The sequence below is a fragment of the Ambystoma mexicanum genome, chromosome 2p (assembly GCF_040938575.1).
Source record: "Ambystoma mexicanum isolate Mex_15411 chromosome 2p, UKY_AmexF1_1, whole genome shotgun sequence".
NCBI classification, from domain to species: Eukaryota; Metazoa; Chordata; class Amphibia; order Caudata; family Ambystomatidae; genus Ambystoma; species Ambystoma mexicanum.
This window is the reverse complement of record NC_090923.1, coordinates 311025312-311042203: the sequence shown is the minus strand read 5'-3', so window position 1 is coordinate 311042203 and position 16892 is coordinate 311025312. Positions and strand designations below refer to the sequence as shown.

General features: G+C 47.8%; 1 protein-coding gene across 1 annotated transcript in view; it reads left to right on the top strand.

The window, feature by feature from the left end:
- The window catches only part of TKT (transketolase), a 172504-nt gene that overhangs the window by 61235 nt on the left and 94377 nt on the right, over positions 1-16892 (top strand). The window lies entirely within an intron of this gene.

The window sequence follows — 16892 nt, the reverse complement described above, 5'->3', positions numbered from 1 at the left end:
GGGGATTAGGACCCCTGGTGTTCTGAAGTCAGGCGCCGGAAAAAAGGTATTCTTTATTTCCACTTGAGTCCCATAAGACTCAATGAGAATGGGGATGACGGAAGCACCGGCACTGTTAATAACGGTACCAGTGCTTCCATGAAAGTCTGCGAGCAGCTGCTGCCCCCCTGCCAGGTCAGACCTGGCGGCCGGGACGGCAGCCACTCGCAGACTCGGGGTGTGCTGGTCCGGTAACAACGGGCCGGACCAGCACACTCATAATGAGGCCCAATGTCTATAATGTTGTTGATCTAAGTAAGGAGGGTGCAGGGGAGAGAGGGTGCGCAGAGCAAGAAAGATTGTCATAGAGAGGGAGTGGTAGACAGTGGTTGTGAGAGTGTGGTGAATAGAGAGAGTGGTAGACGGTTAGGTAGACAGAGAACAGGAGAGAAAGAATGATAGAGAGAGTGTGGCAAAGAGAGAGAGAGACTAATAGTGAGATATAGGGAGTATAATAGGGAGCAAAGCTTAGTAGGGGGTTAATTTTAGAGATAGGGAGATGGAGTGTGGTAGTAAGATAGAGAGAGCGATAGAGAGGCAATGGGTGTATTAGAGGGAAAGTGAGTGGGTTAGGAGGAAGAGAGGTGCTGTAGCAAAGGGAGTGAGTTAGAGGGGGGGAGTGTGGAAGAGAGTGATGGGGAGTTGTAGAGCGGGAAAGTGGTGGTGAGAAAGGGTCTGGGTGAAAGAGGGAGTGATGGGGTGTGGTAGAAAGAAAGGTATTGAGATAAAGAGAGAGTGATGTGATAGAGAGAGAAGTGTGGTAGAAAGCGTAGGGTGTTGTTGAGAGAAGGGTGTGATAGTGAGACAGTTTGGTACAGAGACAAAGGGGGTCATTACGACCCTGGCGTTAAGGGTTTAACGGCGCCGTAAAAGGCGTCGGCACCGTTAAACCCTTAACGCCTGATTACAAGGTCCCTTTGCAGGACCCGACCTTAACGGCTGGTTTTACCAGCCGTTAAAGTAGGGTGCCGCAAAGGGACCTCGGTGCTAATTACGGTACCGCAATTTGCGGTACCGTACTTAGCGCCTTCCCCAGTCCCATTGAGCCCTATGGGGCGAAAATGGGAATGGGGAAGGGCCATGGTGAAATGGGGAAATACCGCCCCGCCAACCTTGGAATGGGGCGGTATTTCCCCAGTCCACCATGGCGGACTCGTTACAACACCGGCACCAACCATGGTGCTAATAGCGCCATGGTTTAGCGCCGGGGGTGTAATGAGGGCCATAGTGTGGTAGACAGATGGAGTATCGAAAGGGACAGGGAATATATTAGAGACAAGGAGCATGATAGAGAGAGAGTATAGGAGAGAGATGGTGTGGTAGAGGGGGAGTGTAGAAGAGAGAGGGACTGTGATAGAGATAGATGGGTGCAGTAGTGTGGTAGCAAAAGAGTGGCGGTTTGTTAGTGAGGGAGAGGGTGTATGATAAAGATTGGTGCTCTGGTAGAAAGAGAGCTCTGCAGGGAGGAGACCGGGAGTGTGGTAGAGAGAGGAGTTTGGTAGAAAGTTTGGTAGATAGAAGGAGAGAGCTAGAGAGAGTGGGTATGGTAGAGATAGGGTGAGCATGAAAGAGAGAGCGTGAGTGTGGTAGAGAGGTGGGCATCAGAGCTGGAGTGTGGGAGAGGGATTGGGTAGTGTAAGGAAGGTATGGTATCAAACAGTGAAGACAGACACAAGTGATCACAGTTCAAAGGTGTTTATTGAACTTCAATGGGTTGGCTGAATGCCTATCTAAGCCTAAATCTAAGGATGGGAGCAAGTTACGACCATCAAATAATAACGCAGTCCTAGTGAAGTCTATGTCAAAAATAAAAAGGGTCTACACCAATAAACCTATTGCCAATCCTTACTTCTAAATATAAATGGTGTGGGACAATAATGTATGCAAAAAGAAAAGTGTTAAAGAAATAATATTTCAGGATAGTTGAGCAGTTGGCTTCCCTTCCCCACGTTTTTACACGGGACAAGGCGGCACGTTCGAGCTTCGCACACACCCTGGCTTCTCTGCCACGAGGATACAGTTCAAAGCATAAATATCAGGGCCTTCTGCCAAAGCCTCTTTCTAAATAATAGTCTCTTATTGTAGAGGGCCTGTGAAGTTCCTTTCTTAACATAATCTTCACATTCACAAGCGCTAGATTGCAGTGCTCATCATGGGTCACCCTCCTTCAGGCTCGGATCCCCTTTTAACACAATGTTCACAATTGGTCTTCCTCTATCGGGCTCGGACCAGGGATCTCCCTCTTTCGGTCTCTGACCCTTTTTGTATCACAGATCAAAGACTGTTGAATGTGCAATGGGGTTTGCTTAAACCGTCGCAGGACCACTTCGATTCACTTCACTTCTCATTCTTGCCAATCTTCTACTTACATTTATGCCACTTCTTGGCTGGATACCTGTGATGCCCGAAATGCATTGGAGGGACAGGGCCTCCATGTCCTTCTCCTGTACTCCCTTATCATGTGTGTTCTGTGTTATTCTCTGCACAGGAGTCCAGTTGGGACCCCTGGCAGTGCAGCTCTTCCTCTTTTTGGTCATGATGAACAGAGACCCTTGGGATATCCTTGTGGCACCCATCGCTGGGAGTGCGACCTTGTACCATAAGTGTATGTTTGTGGGAACCTGTGTGTTGTCCACAGATCACGGTATGGGGTGATGGCAGCTTCATGCTGATGTGACAGGTGCTCTGAGTATCCTCCATTTTGGGATACCCAGGCCTTGCCATAGGAATCAGTGGATTCCTGATAGAAGGCAAGATGGCCCCTGGGGCCTCTTGGTTTCTTTTGCCTGTTAGCTTGTTTTCCCAAAGTCCCGGGAAGCCGTGACTCTTTTCCTGACTGGCGGTTGGGTGAAAAGAACCATATATGGTATTGTGGGGAAGTCCAGGCCAGACTGGCTAGAGCCTTCCCAATGACTGTTTGTTGTGGGTACACACTTGGGGTGGGACCTATGTGAATAAAGTGTGTGCCCTATATGCATTCTATATAATGGGTGCCTGGTTTCTGTGTGTGAGACACAATGAATGAGACAGCCCTGCCTGAAACTGACATGAATGCAGTGTATTGTGCTGAAAGTTCAGGTCGCCAGCTACCGAGGAAAGTCCGCCGGTGATTTTTATCACGACCCTCGCCCAAAACCCCCTCTGGCAAACCCATTGGCCAGGTGGAGTCAGGACTCGGGCCTCTAGAGCCTGGAATCCTCTTCCAAAACCCTCTTGGGGCCAGTCCTGGCGCATATGGTGCCAGGCTCATACATTATGAAAAGCAATGTGCTTGGTAACTACTTTATTGTGTTGTCAGCCAACATGGAGGCATCCACATAGCTTGGTTCCTTGGAACCAAGCTATGCGGTCTAGTGTTTTGGGTGTGGTAGCCTAGGGACTACTTTACCTGGACTATTTTGTTGGGGCTATTTAAACCACAACCGAGCAAGACAACACGCTTCATGTTACTTTGCAGCTTGCAACGTGACGCTCACCGTGCCCAGCTATACTCCCGAACCTCGGAGAAGCAGAACCTGCATGGAGACAAAAGGAACATCATTAGCAGCAGCATCTTACCTGCAGTCTTCATCTTTAGTTACTTGCAGCTCCTGAGAACAGCTTTCCTTGGATCTGCACGCCTCCCGGACTGCACGATCTGAAAGAGGAAGATAGAGGCAACTTTAAGAAAGCAGAAGAGACATTGCAAATTACGAACTGCTCAAAAGGCTTACCTGGCTGGTCGCCTCTCGGCTGGCACCACTCCAGAAAATTCCACATGCGCTAAAGAACACCGCGACCTGCAGGGAAAGAAGACAAAACAGGTTAGCAAAGGCAAGAAATCGCAGCGCTGCGCATAGCGCTTACTTACCGGATCATAGCGCTCTTAAAGCGCCGTCATTTACCAGCGGGGCTCAACCAAGACAGTTCGCTGTGCTGAAGCTCCGCATACCTAAGGGAGAAAAAGAGAAATTATTAAAAAAGAGAGGCATGCAGGATAGCAACAATACTAAAGAACATCAATAAGATCTACCTGAACGATATCAAATGGGCCGGCGTCAGTGAAGTAACTGGACCGCACCCGCCCACAAAAGACAACGCGCCCCTGCAAAGAAGGCAGGACGGAGAGCACACCTAACTCTACCACAAGGTGAGGAGAGGGCCCCTGAGGGGCTGAAATCATACGGGGGGTGGAGGGAGGATACTTACCCCGGTCGGCCAGTCTTGAACACAGTCCTCCTGTATTTTCAGGCAGAACCTTCCCCGCAGACCACATCTTGGCAAAACTGAGAAGCATACCAGCGAGTAACCCGGCTGGGTGGCGTCCCTGTGGATACCAGGTGAGCATAACAGAACGCGAAGCCTACTGTAACAAATCCACCTGGGCGCCATGGAGACATCAGAAATGGACCAATTGGCCCAATTACTAGGAGAGCTTTGTGCTGAGGTTCATTCTGCCCGACAAGAGACTAATGCTCTCCGGAGGGACTTGCTAGTGACCAAAGATCGTACGGAGGAGATCAGTAGGCAGATCCTGCAATCACAGGCAGGGCAGACTCCTCTGCATGGGAGCAACCCACTGATGCAAAACCCCACCTTACCATCTACTACCCCCACTCCAGTACAGATCACGTTACCTGGAACAGTTCCCCTGGCACCACTGGAAAGGTTCTCAGGCGACCAACGGAAGTATGCGGCATTCATCAATCAGTGTCGCCTTCATTTTTTTTGTAGGCCTGGAGCATTTCCAAACAACCAAGCTCGGGTAGCTTTTGTCTTATCATACCTGAGTTGAAGTGCAGCAGATTAGTCAGTGCCGTTGGTGACCCATGACAATCCTCTATTACATGACTTTGGGGGGGTCCAGAGAGAAATGGAAAAACGTTTTGCTCGCCATACCCAGGAACAAGCAGTAGACAATGAACTCTTGTCCCTTTGACAGGTGAATCAGGACTTGTTAACGTACATTGCTACCTTCAACAGACTGGTTGCCGAAGCTAGGTGGCCAGAAAACAAAAGAACCACGTTATTCCATCCAGGCCTACGAGGTGAATTAAAGGACGTCTTAGCCCAGGTGGTTGATCCACCCAGAGACTGTGCCGAGTTCATAAATCTGGTCGTGCAGCTAGACCACCGGTTGCAGGACCGAAAAGCAGACCGGTCTAAGACGGACCTTCGGACCGTGTATGTTAGACCAAGGGAAAACACACCCGGTGTACCTGAAAATGCTGTAGAACCCATGCTGATTGGAGGGATACGGCCTCCATTAACAAAACAAAAGCGGGACAAAAGAAGACAACAACAACTTTGTTTGTATTGTGGGAAACCAGGACATTTCCTGAAGGACTGTCCAGTAAAACCCCCAAGAAGAACAGTCGGGGCCACAGAGAAGGATGAAGCTAAAAAATCGGAAAACTACCAAGCTCGACAAACGTAGAGGTCAGTTTGTCGAGTGAGAAGAAAGAGTTGCTGACCTCGCACTTTGCAATACCAGTGATCTTAATTAACCACCAACAGTCATCAAGAATGCATGCCGTTGAAGCATACATCGATAGCGGAGCAGTTGGAAATTATATTGATCAAGAACTGGCAGCAGAGATGGGGCTTCCTTTGTGTTCCAAGCCAACTATGGACAAGGTAACCATCGTGGATGGGACAGAAATCGCTTCCATACCAGTAACCCAGTGCACAGCCAGGGTAACCTTGCTGTGCCAGGATGGACATCGGGAGTCTATTTCATTTGATCTCATCAGGGCACCTCAGTTCAGGCTAATACTAGGGATGCCATGGTTGGTTGCTCACAACTCTTTGATAGACTGGCGGGCACGGAAATGAACCTTCCCCGGTGACTGCTCCCCTGCCTGCTATTACCAAGAGGAGAAACCCGACGTCTGTATCCCCATGACTCCCGGAGCAACAGTATCAACCCTGGGAGCAACTAATACCTTGGCAAGTGAATACCGTGATTTCCAGGATGTATTCCGAAAGGACCAAGTCAATACATTGCTGCCGCACAGGCCCTATGACTATCAGATCGACCTTTTTCCTGGTGCACAAATCCCTTGCGGCAGGACCTACGCTCTCACATAACCGGAAAACCTTCATTTGAAATCCTATTTAGACCAGTACCTTTCAAACGGATTTATCCGTCCTTCGAAGTCCCCCGCAGCCAGTCCTTTGTTCTTTGTACCGAAAAAGGAAGGAGACTTGAGAACCTGTATTGACTACCACGCATTGAACCAGATCACCGTGAAGAACCGCTACCCCTTGCCACTGATCCCTGAGATGCTAGACCAAGTTAAAGATGCACAGATTTATACCAAATTGGACCTTCGAGGAGCGTACCACCTGGTCCGAGTCAGAAAAGGAGATGAATGGAAAACCGCCTTCCGTACTAAGTACGGCTTGTTTGAATATCAAGTCATGCCCTTCGGGTTATGCAACGCTCCTGCGGCATTCCAATATTTCATGAATGACGTCTTAATGGAGTTAATTGATGTGTGCGCATTAGTATACATAGACGACATCTTAGTATACTCATCCTCGAAACAAGATCATGACAGGCAGGTTCGTTCAGTCCTCACCAAGCTCTGTCAACATCGCTTGTTTGCAAAGCTTGAAAAATGCTTTTTTCACATCACCGAAGTAGAGTTTCTTGGTTTTATCCTTACTCCAGGAGGCATCAGAATGGACGTGCACAAGGTAGATGCCATTCTGAAATGGCCTTCACCGACGTCTCTGAAAGGGGTACAAAGCATGCTGGGCTTTGCGAACGTCTACCGTCGGTTCATCCCAGACTTCTCTCAGGTTGTGCACCCAATCACAGTACTATTACGAAAAAACAATAAAAAGTTTGCTTGGACCGAAGAAGCAGAAGAAGCCATTCAGGAACTTAAACAAAGGTTTACCTTCGCTCCAATCCTACGACATCCTCGTCCAGACCTCCCTTATGTCGTTGAAACTGATGCGTCCAGTCTCGCAATGGGGGCTGTCCTTTCACAGAGAGACCCGTAAACCGGCCAGCTACATCCTGTGTCCTTCTGGTCGAAAAAGTTCTCACCTCCAGAGATTAATTATGCAATCATGGACAAGGAACTCCTGGCTATCAAATCCGCCTTTAAAGCCTGGAGGCACTGCCTTCTGTGTGCCAGACACACCATTACAGTCATCACAGACCACCGAAACCTGCAATATCTCAAAACAGCCAAGGCCCAGTCCTCGCGCCAATTACGGTGGGCCCTTTTCTTCGCCGAATATGATTATGTAATCACATTTCGACCAGGAGTCAGAAACGGAAAGGCGGATGCCTTATCTCGCATGGGCATAGATGAAATGGTATAAATAACTCCAGACCCAGTACCTATTATACCTGAAGACAAACTCTTGGGTATCATGACAGCCTTAACACAAGCAGAACTACGGAAAGAAATCCAATGGACAATGAATCCTGATGCCTTCCTCGCATGGCAAACTCAAGGAGAACAATATACCATCAAGGACCATCTACCCTTTTTTAGGGATCGCCTATATGCACCCAAGAAAGAATTACAACAGCATATTATTTCAAACTATCATGATTCACTGATCGAAGGGCATCCTGAGATCGCCAAAACCCTAGCTAAGGTGCAAGAGAACTTTCGGTGGCCTACCTGGTGTAAGGACATCTTTCAGTATTTTCAGTCCTGCGGTGTCTGCCACAAAATAAATCACAGAAACAAAAACCATCTGGTCTCCTACAACCATTGGACATTCCTCCAGTTCCATGGCACACTCTTTCCCTTGACTTCATCACTGATCTACCTCCAAGCCAAGGGTTCAACACCATCCTTGTAGTTGTGGACTTATTCTCGAAGATGGCCCATTTTATTCCTCTCAAAGGCCTCCCAGATGCAGCCACTTTAGCAAAAGTGTTCCTGGAGGGCGTGGTTTAGCTACATGGCTTCCCTTTGGTTCTGGTCTCTGATTGAGGCAGCCAGTATGTTTCTAACTTCTGGAAATAATGTTGTGCAATGGCGCAGATCGACGTTCGGCTATCTAGCAGTCACCATCCCCAAACGGACGGCCAAACCGAGAGAACCAATCAGACACTCGAGCAATATTTACGGTGCATGCTGCACCACAAAAAAAGGAATTGGAAAGACCTACTATGGATAGCCGAATTTGCATATAACAATTCTTTGCATTCAAGCACAGGACAAATGCCCTTCTATACCCTTTATGGCAGACATCCACGTACCTCTGAACTAGACCTTCCAGCCAGCTTGGAAATGCCAGCGGTAAAGACTCTACACACAACCATTACTTAAGCTTTCAAAAGGACTAAGGAACATCTTATTCATGCCAAAGAAAAACAAAAGAGATTTGCCGACCAACACCGGAAAAAGGCCCCTGATTATCAAGTAGGAGACAAAGTTTTGTTAGCCGCTAAATTCGTACCCATCAAGGGAACCCGGGCCTTTCATCCCAGATTCTTTGGACCCTATACCATTAAGGCAATTATCAACCCAGTAACCGTGAAACTGGATTTACCACCTAATCTACAAATCCACCTAGTATTTCATGTGTCCCTCCTGAAACCAATGCAACCCGGCACACGGATTGGGACACCACCTAAGCCCATACTTGTTGACGGAGAACCAGAATTCGAAGTCAAAGATATCTTGGACTCTAAATACTCTAGGACCAAGCTATATTATCTCATCGATTGGAAAGAATTTGGACCACAAGATAGATCCTGGGAGCCCAGTGAGAATATTCACGCACCACGTCTAATCAGGAAATTCCATTGGAACTTCCCAACCAAACCTGGGCCAGACAGAAGGAACACCATGGGAGGGGCCTTAGGGGAGAGTGCTGTCACGACCCTCGCCCAAAACCCCCTCTGGCAAACCCATTGGCCAGGTGGAGTCAGGACTCGGGCCTCTGGAGCCTGGCATCCTCTTCCAAAACCCTCTTGGGGCCAGTCCTGGCACCTATGGCGCCAGGCTCATACATCATGAAAAGTAATGTGCTTGGGAACTACTTTATTGTGTTATCAGCCAACATGGAGGCATACACATAGCTTGGTTCCTCGGAACCAAGCTCTGCGGTCTAGTGTTTTGGGTGTGGTAGCCTAGGGACTACTTTACGAAGACTATTTTGTTGGGGCTATTTAAACCACACCCGAGCAAGACAACACGCTTTGCGTTACTTTGCAGCTTGCAATGTGACGCTCACCGTGTCCAACTATACTCCCGAACCTCGGAGAAGCAGAACCTGCATGGAGACAAAAGGAACATCATTAGCAGCAGCATCTTACCTGCAGTCTTAATCTTTAGTTACTCGCAGCTCCTGAGAACAGCTTTCCTTGGATCTGCACACCTCCCGGACTGCACGACCTGAAAGAGGAAGATAGAGGCAACTTTAAGAAAGCAGAAGAGACATTGCAAATTACGAACTGCTCAAAAGGCTTACCTGGCTGGTCGCCTCTCGGCTGCAGAGAAAGAAGACAAAACAGGTTAGCAAAGGCAAGCCATCGCACCGCTGCGCATAGCGCTTACTTACTGCATCATAGCACTCTTAAAGCGCCATCATTTACCAGCGGGGCTCAACCAAGCCAGTTCGCTGTGCTGAAGCTCCGCATACCTAAGGGAGAAAAAGACATTATTAAACAAGAGAGGCATGCAGGATAGCAACAATACTAAAGAACAGCAATAAGACCTACCTGAACGATTTCAAACGGGCCGGCGTCAGTGAAGTAACTGGACTGCACACGTCCACGAAAGACAACGCACCCCTGCAAAGAAGGCAGGACGGAGAGCACACCTAACTCTACCACAAGGTGAGGAGAGGGCCCCTGAGGGGCTGAAATCATACGGGGGGTGGAGGGAGGATACTTACCCCGGTCGGCCAGTCTTGAACACAGTCCTCCTGTATTTTCAGGCAGAACCTTCCCCGCAGACCACATCTTGGCAAAACTGAGAAGCATACCAGCGAGTAACCCGGCTGGGTGGAGTCCCTGTGCATACCAGGTGAGCGTAACAGTTTCCCGCCACCTGAAGCTGACAAAGACATATCAAGGACACTTTTGGAGTGAAGATCCGAGGTCCAGCCTGTGGTCGAGTCCCGACCGCAGGAAGCTATCCCGAGGTACGTGCTGCAGCACTGACAGGCCGGAGGACCGCCGAAACAGCTCCTGAGGGCCACTGCTGGGCCTACCTCCATCACTGAGTCTTCTTTGTGGCACCAAACACTTGGCATAGAGGTGGACCACACGCCTCATCTTCCCAGGACTTCCACAGAGGATGGTTGAAGAGCACCGCGAAGGCGGAAGCTATTGTCTCGACGCCAGTGTTCCACTTTTCTTCGGCGATCTCAATGCCCTGTGGCTCCTGCTTTAAAGGGAGTCCACCCTTGAAGGGTGGATTGGGGACTCACTGTACTTAAGAACCAGCCTGCATCACCTCCTGAGAGCTTAAGCCTTGGTTGATTGTCCATAGCTACCATTTAGAGAACCTTGGCTGGGGTGCTCTCTGTCTCTACTCTGCCATATAGAGGGCAGAAGTACAGATAGCCCCCACCAGTCCTTGTAATACCTTACAAAGACCTTCGCTTGAGAACCCTCTCGGTGTCGGTCTACCCTGTCACTGGTATTGTAGCTTTCTCCTTCAATGTTCAAACATCCATCAGCAAAAAACGTTGCTCACATCTTTCATCACACGTGTTACCAAACTTCGTTCATGCGCTCTTTACACAATGTTGCCGCTTGGAACCTTGATTTCACCACAGACCGGTCTTGCATCGGTCTCCCCAACTCACTGGCTGTGTTGATCTCTCTGGCACTGCTTTGATCTTGGAGCCAAGGACGGTACCACAACGTTTGCTGTTCCTACCTGACTCGGTCAGCCATGCAGGAGGGCCTGGGGTATCTCCGACACACAATACAGGATTCTTCAGTCTGGTTTCCTGGCCTTACGCTTTTTAATCTCAAGGGTTTTGAAAAGTCACGATTTCTCGACGGAAAGGTCAAGGGTATCTACCTCCTTGCGCACCCTTCTTGGTTCTCCATCTTTCTCCCCTCATTCAGCTGCCATCAGGAAAATACTGTTCCTACGTGTGCTTTGCCTCGCTCTCATGCTCTGTCTTTTATCCGTGTGGGGAAGCGTAATGGAAGTCAGGTGTGAGTGATTACCAGTAATTGCCTGACCTTGCCTGAACATAGTAGTGGGACATGTCCGGTACAATGCTCAAGTATGAGTTTGTGTTCTCACAGAGATGGCTCTCCATGTGAAAGTGTTTGTGAAGGGAAAGAGGGTGGGGGGGTTAGTGTTCCTAAATACACTACCGGTTAGGATGGGGTAAAGGTGTTACTGTGGGGGGGATGGATCGAAAGGCGATGGCCATGCCTTGGCCACCTGAGAGACCACCGCTAGTGAGACACCTTCTGGTTTCTCACAGTAGAGAGAAAGTGGTAGAGAGATGGAGTGCAATAGAGAGAGAAGATGTTTGGTAGAAGAACAGCGGGGGTGTGATAGTGTGAGCTGGGAAATGTGGTATAGAGGGATGGAATGTGGTAGAGACAGAATGGTTGTGGTGAAGGGAAGGGGTGTGGTAGAGAAATAGGGTGTGTGGCAGAGAGTGGAGGGTGTAAGAGAGAGGGCTGTTAGAAAGAAAAAGAGGTCATTGTAGAAAGAGAGGGAGAGTGTAGATAGAAAGGACTGTGGTAGAGACAGAGATGATGTGGTAAAGAGAGGAGTGTGGGGTAGGGAGAGATGGGGAGTAGTAGAAATATGATGTGTGATGGATGGAGAGTGTGTGGGAGAGACAGGGAACATGTTAGATAGAGTTGGGGTGAGGTTGAGAGCGAAGCAGAGTGTGGAGCCTCACACGTGGAAAAGTCAAAATCCCAAAGCAGAAGGCTGCATTGTGTTTCAAGGATGCCAGCGACCCTCCCGGGTGAACGGCAGAGTTGGGTAAGTGAGGCCAAGCCTGTGGTACTAACCTTGACTCGTGGATTGGAGAACTGTAAATAAGAGAAAGAATGCACACAGCCGGTCAGTTGGCAAGTGACCCGAGAGACCGGTGTGTGCTAAGGAAAGATTGGAGTTTCAACATTAAATCGCAAGTGAAGGCTGCATGCGTGTAGATGAGATGCGAAGAAAGGCAGACCTGTGAATGAACTTTGAAATAAGGACAGCTGTGAAACCAGCAATACTAAGTAACAGAGTGGTCCGGCAAAAGGAAGTAGCCCACTCAAAAAATCTCTGTAAAAGGTAAATCTTTGTAGCAATAAAGTGAATGAACTGTAAAAACTAAGTGATCAAAAATGAACCCCAAGAGAAGGGGAGAGTAAAAAGCTGAACATTGAACTTTGAGTTGAAGTGGTCCTGCAGAGGTCTTTAAAGAAAGCCACGCACATTCGAAAGTCTTTGACATCTGAAAACGGTCTGAGCCCAACTGAGGAAGACCCGAAGTGTAATAAGTTTGTGGAAGGGAGCCCCCTGCAAGTATTGGTTAACTTTTTGTTGTGAAAGGTCTAAACCCAGAAACGTTAATAAAGGTTTTACAAATGGTATCTTTTGTGTCAGTGTCATACTTGTGATACCATGCCACCCTTTCACACCACATCTCCCCCTTCCCGTTTCCGACAAATACTGGGACGAGGAGGAGGCAACTAAGAGCAGTAAACATTACCCATAGAAACAACATGGGGAAAGTAAGGGCAACCTACTATAGAAAGAACTCAAGTTGTCCCACTAATAGTCAGGCATTCAATAATGACCATTCACACCTGACTCCACTTGACTGTTTTTTCAACTATAAAAGGTGTGGTTTTTCACAAGGAGGAAAATGAGCTGGGGATGCTGTCGGGAGGCGAGTAATCAAGTAGCAGAGAGCAACAGGAGTGGAAGTCAGTAGGAGAATGGCATGCCAATACTCTGGCCCAGTGTGCCGGTCCCAAAGGTGTCTGAGGGGCAGGTGGTGAGAACCTGATCTCAAACCCTTGTATCCGGAGGGTCCGCTTGTCAACGCTATGCTGCCTGGTGAATGAGAGAGAGAAACACGGGAGCATGTGTTTGACTGAAGCGGAGAACGACACAGTATTAAAGCGGCATGAAGCGGAAAGTGAAATAAAGTGTGCGAAGGACAGTAAAGTGTAAGAGATAATCAGAATAAGAGAAATAGAAAGAAGGAAAGTTGCGCTAGCGGCGCAGAAAAAAAGTAAAGTGAAAGAAAGGCATTTCAAAAGTGCGAAGAGGGAAATGTGGAATAAAGACTGTTAAAGAGTACAGAGAGGGCACGGTAAAGAGAGGGCAGTGTGTCAAGTCTGCAGGAAGCACAAGTGTGCAAGAGGCACAATATGAAAGTAAAGGAAGGTGCAAGAGTGCACAGGGGAAAAAAGGGAGGGTGCAAGTGTGCATGAGGAAAAAGCAAAGGAGAACAAGAAGGGGTGCAGAAAGCACCTGAAGGTAAAAGGTTTACAAAGGAGCAAGAAATAAAGAGAGGAGTTCCAGATCAGAGTGGTCATGCTTACGAGTAAAGAACCAGGCGGTTTTGAAAGTCTCTGATTGTGCCTCACAAGTGAACAGTGTGTGAAAGAACTGTATCTGGAAAGAGAGGTACATCCTAACAAGCTGAACTTGTGTTTTAAATGAAAAGGGGCCTACGCTTGGGGAAGGGAACCCTGAGAGCCCTAACAAAGTGGAATGTCTATCATTTCATAATAATGAAGGAAAAGCAAAGTGCATCCTGACAAAACTGAATTTTGTGTTGAAAACTGAACCTGAACCTGAGCTTGGGGAAGGGATACCTAAGAAGCCTAACAAAGCTGGCAACTTGTTTTGTAGTGCTGAAAGGATTGAAGCTTGGGGAAGGGAACCCTGAGTAGTTTCAAAAGGAACTGTTATATTTATTGTGTGGTGTTTGGAACCTGAACAGGTTGAAACTTGGGGAAGGGAATTACAAGGAATCAAAGACACTGAAAGTATTTGAGAATATTGCAAGGGCTCTGTGGAGAAGGTCTTACAAACAGCCATTATTGATTGAACAGATTTTTGTGACATTGACTAGACTACAGCTGATGAGTAGACCACCTGAAACCAATCTTTGTTTCCTATTTTTTTGTTGAACCATTGTTTGCTTCCATTCTAAAGACTTCCTATCACATGTTTTTAAAGAGTGAGGGCAAGCATAGGTTTAGACACATACAGACTTTTACTTTGGACTCTCAGACATCGACAGCCTTTAGAAACATCAGTTAAATGAACCACCCCTTTAGAGTTAGGGCCAGTTAGGCATTACACCCATCCAGGAACCTTAGTAAATAAAGGTTTTGAAACAAACATCTTTGAGTCTGTGTCTCTCTTGATACCATGCCTGTCTCACACCGGTGATAATACATTTAGCCTTATGGTGGTGCTTTGCACCACCAAATGCGGCAAAATCAAACGTGCCCCCTTTTGATGCTGGATGGTGGGATCCCAGTTTGCTAGTACTCTTAAATATCTCAGTGGCTTTCATCCCTGTCTGCGATAGGAGAATATTGTTTGCAGGAAAGTAGTGCATGATGTTGGATGGCTGATGGGTCTCATTTATTTATCACTTTGTCCTGCAGGATGTCCCAGGGGTTGAATCTGTCACACATGATTTTTTCTCTTTTCATGGAGTCACTTTGAGATATTTGTGCTCAGCGTGGCATCACTGTGCACCTGTACAAGCATGAATTGAAGGCCAGATGGCCAATGTGTCTTTAAAGCAAATTCCCTCAAAGCTGGATTTCCTTATCAGGCAACAAAACTGATCTTCCTCTTCAACACTAGTTGTCACTTCTGAAAGAGTAAAGTATTTTCAGTACTACTAGCTTTTTGATATTTGACTTTTCTATTGAGGCAAAGAGTCGTTTTTAAAGTAATGGGTGGTCATTCTGAATTTAAGAGTAAATTGCATGGAGAGGACTACATCCATTTAAACTTAAGTGTAAAATGACCTCTCTGTGCAATTTTCAACTTTTCCTCCACATAGTGGAAAAATGAGGAGTAAAACATAGGCAAAATCGACTTTAGTGAACCTTTCTACTGCCTTTTGTGTAAAAGTCGAAATGCCTTCTGCGATCAAAGCTTACAGGATGCATTTACAATGGAATCCGCCTGCTTTTACCAGGTGGTAAATCAAGGTCGAATCCATAGCAATCCAATGCATTACCAGTTGCATGAAAAGCCATTCTGGCGGTAAGGCAGTCACATTTGTTAGGCAAAGCAGGAAATTGATGTAAACAGGGTTTCTGATGCCTGTGAATCTGATTAGAATAACATGCCGTGAATATAGTCTGACATTTAGTGGTAATCGCAGAGTATTGCATCTTTTTTTTTAAGATGAAAAAGGGACGTCGACATGGGCGTGACTAACACTGTCCCTGACGTGACGTGTAATCGTCGAGGTCCCACCTGATTGTTTTTTCCACCTACCTAATTGGTCGCACATAATAAAGAGCTATTAGCAATAGCAATAGCTATTATATTGCTATTTCCATATAGCTAATTCCACTGTTCTCCGGTGCTTCGTTTGCCCTTGATGATTACTTAACGGCTGTTGATGCCTGGTCCTGTCTGCCGATGTTCTATCTTGGGCTGCTTGGTGACTGTTCACACTAGGGGTAGAGGGGCCCTGTTTGTATTTTCTCTTCTGAGATTGCCTTTCTTTTACCCCTTCTCTTCCCTTTCTCTTGGTCTGGCTGCTGCTTCCCTCTACTATGGATAGGTCTCCCGTTAAATGTTGCCCGTCTTGCAACATAAAATTCCCTTGGAAGGACACTCATTGCTGATGCAATTGGTGTCTTCCTCGTGACCATGACGAGTGCTCGTGTAAATCCTGTAAGCTCTTTCGGCCTAAGACCCTGAAAGACACTCGTAAATAACGGTGGGTGGCATACGCCATGCAGGCCGAGAGTCACTCCCCCAGCAGTGCCGTCGCCTCAGAAGAGGTATCCGTCAGCAGTCGCGGCTCCGATTCAGAGTCCATTGACCTTATTGTGGAGCCCTCACGCTCCCACGTGTCCATCCCCAGACCCGACAGGCATGCTGCCGTCAGTGCTATGGGGAAGTCACATCCTGGCAACAGGGACACTCCCACATCACATGCTTATAAGCACACAACCCCCAAACCCTCCCTGGCAGACACGTCGAGGAAGGTTTCCATGCCCGCAGGTCCGTCGAAGTCTTTGACTGGGCCTTCCAAACCTTGCGCTTCTGAATGGATTACTGACAGGTTTGAGGCCTGTATGAACAAAATACCAGAGTTTATTAACTTCTCAGGCCAATTCGAGGACATTTTGAAGAGACATGGGAATGTGGACTCATGCCCCATCCTTCCTAAGTCCCAGTGGTTCCACGCTCCCGGTGACCAAATCTCCTCGTTGGAGGAATCCCATCAGGACCCCCAAGCCGATATCTTTGGGGATGACCTGGATGATCCTAGCCAGGATGTTGCCTATGCCCAAGGCCATGGCCAGGATCTCAATTACCAGCACCCAGACTGGAACCCTGTGAATGACCAGGGCATGTGACACACCCTGCCAAATGACACTGACATCTTTCTGGATGCGCCTACCGCCTTCCAGCCTAGGGACTTATCGCCTATAGATGACCAGATGATGTTAAACAACCTTTAAATTGAAGGATTACTTCAGGATTACCACACACAAAGCCGCCCCATCAGACTTCGTGGAGGATATTCTTAAGAAAAAGATCCCGATCAGCCAAGCCATCCCTTTGTTGAACTCCATCAATAAGCATTTGGCCCCCTCATTGCTCACACCATCACTCACACGTGGGGTAAACTCCTGTGTAGAGAAAATGTTCCGCCCGGCTCGCTCAGACCCATTCTAAATCAGGAGCCAC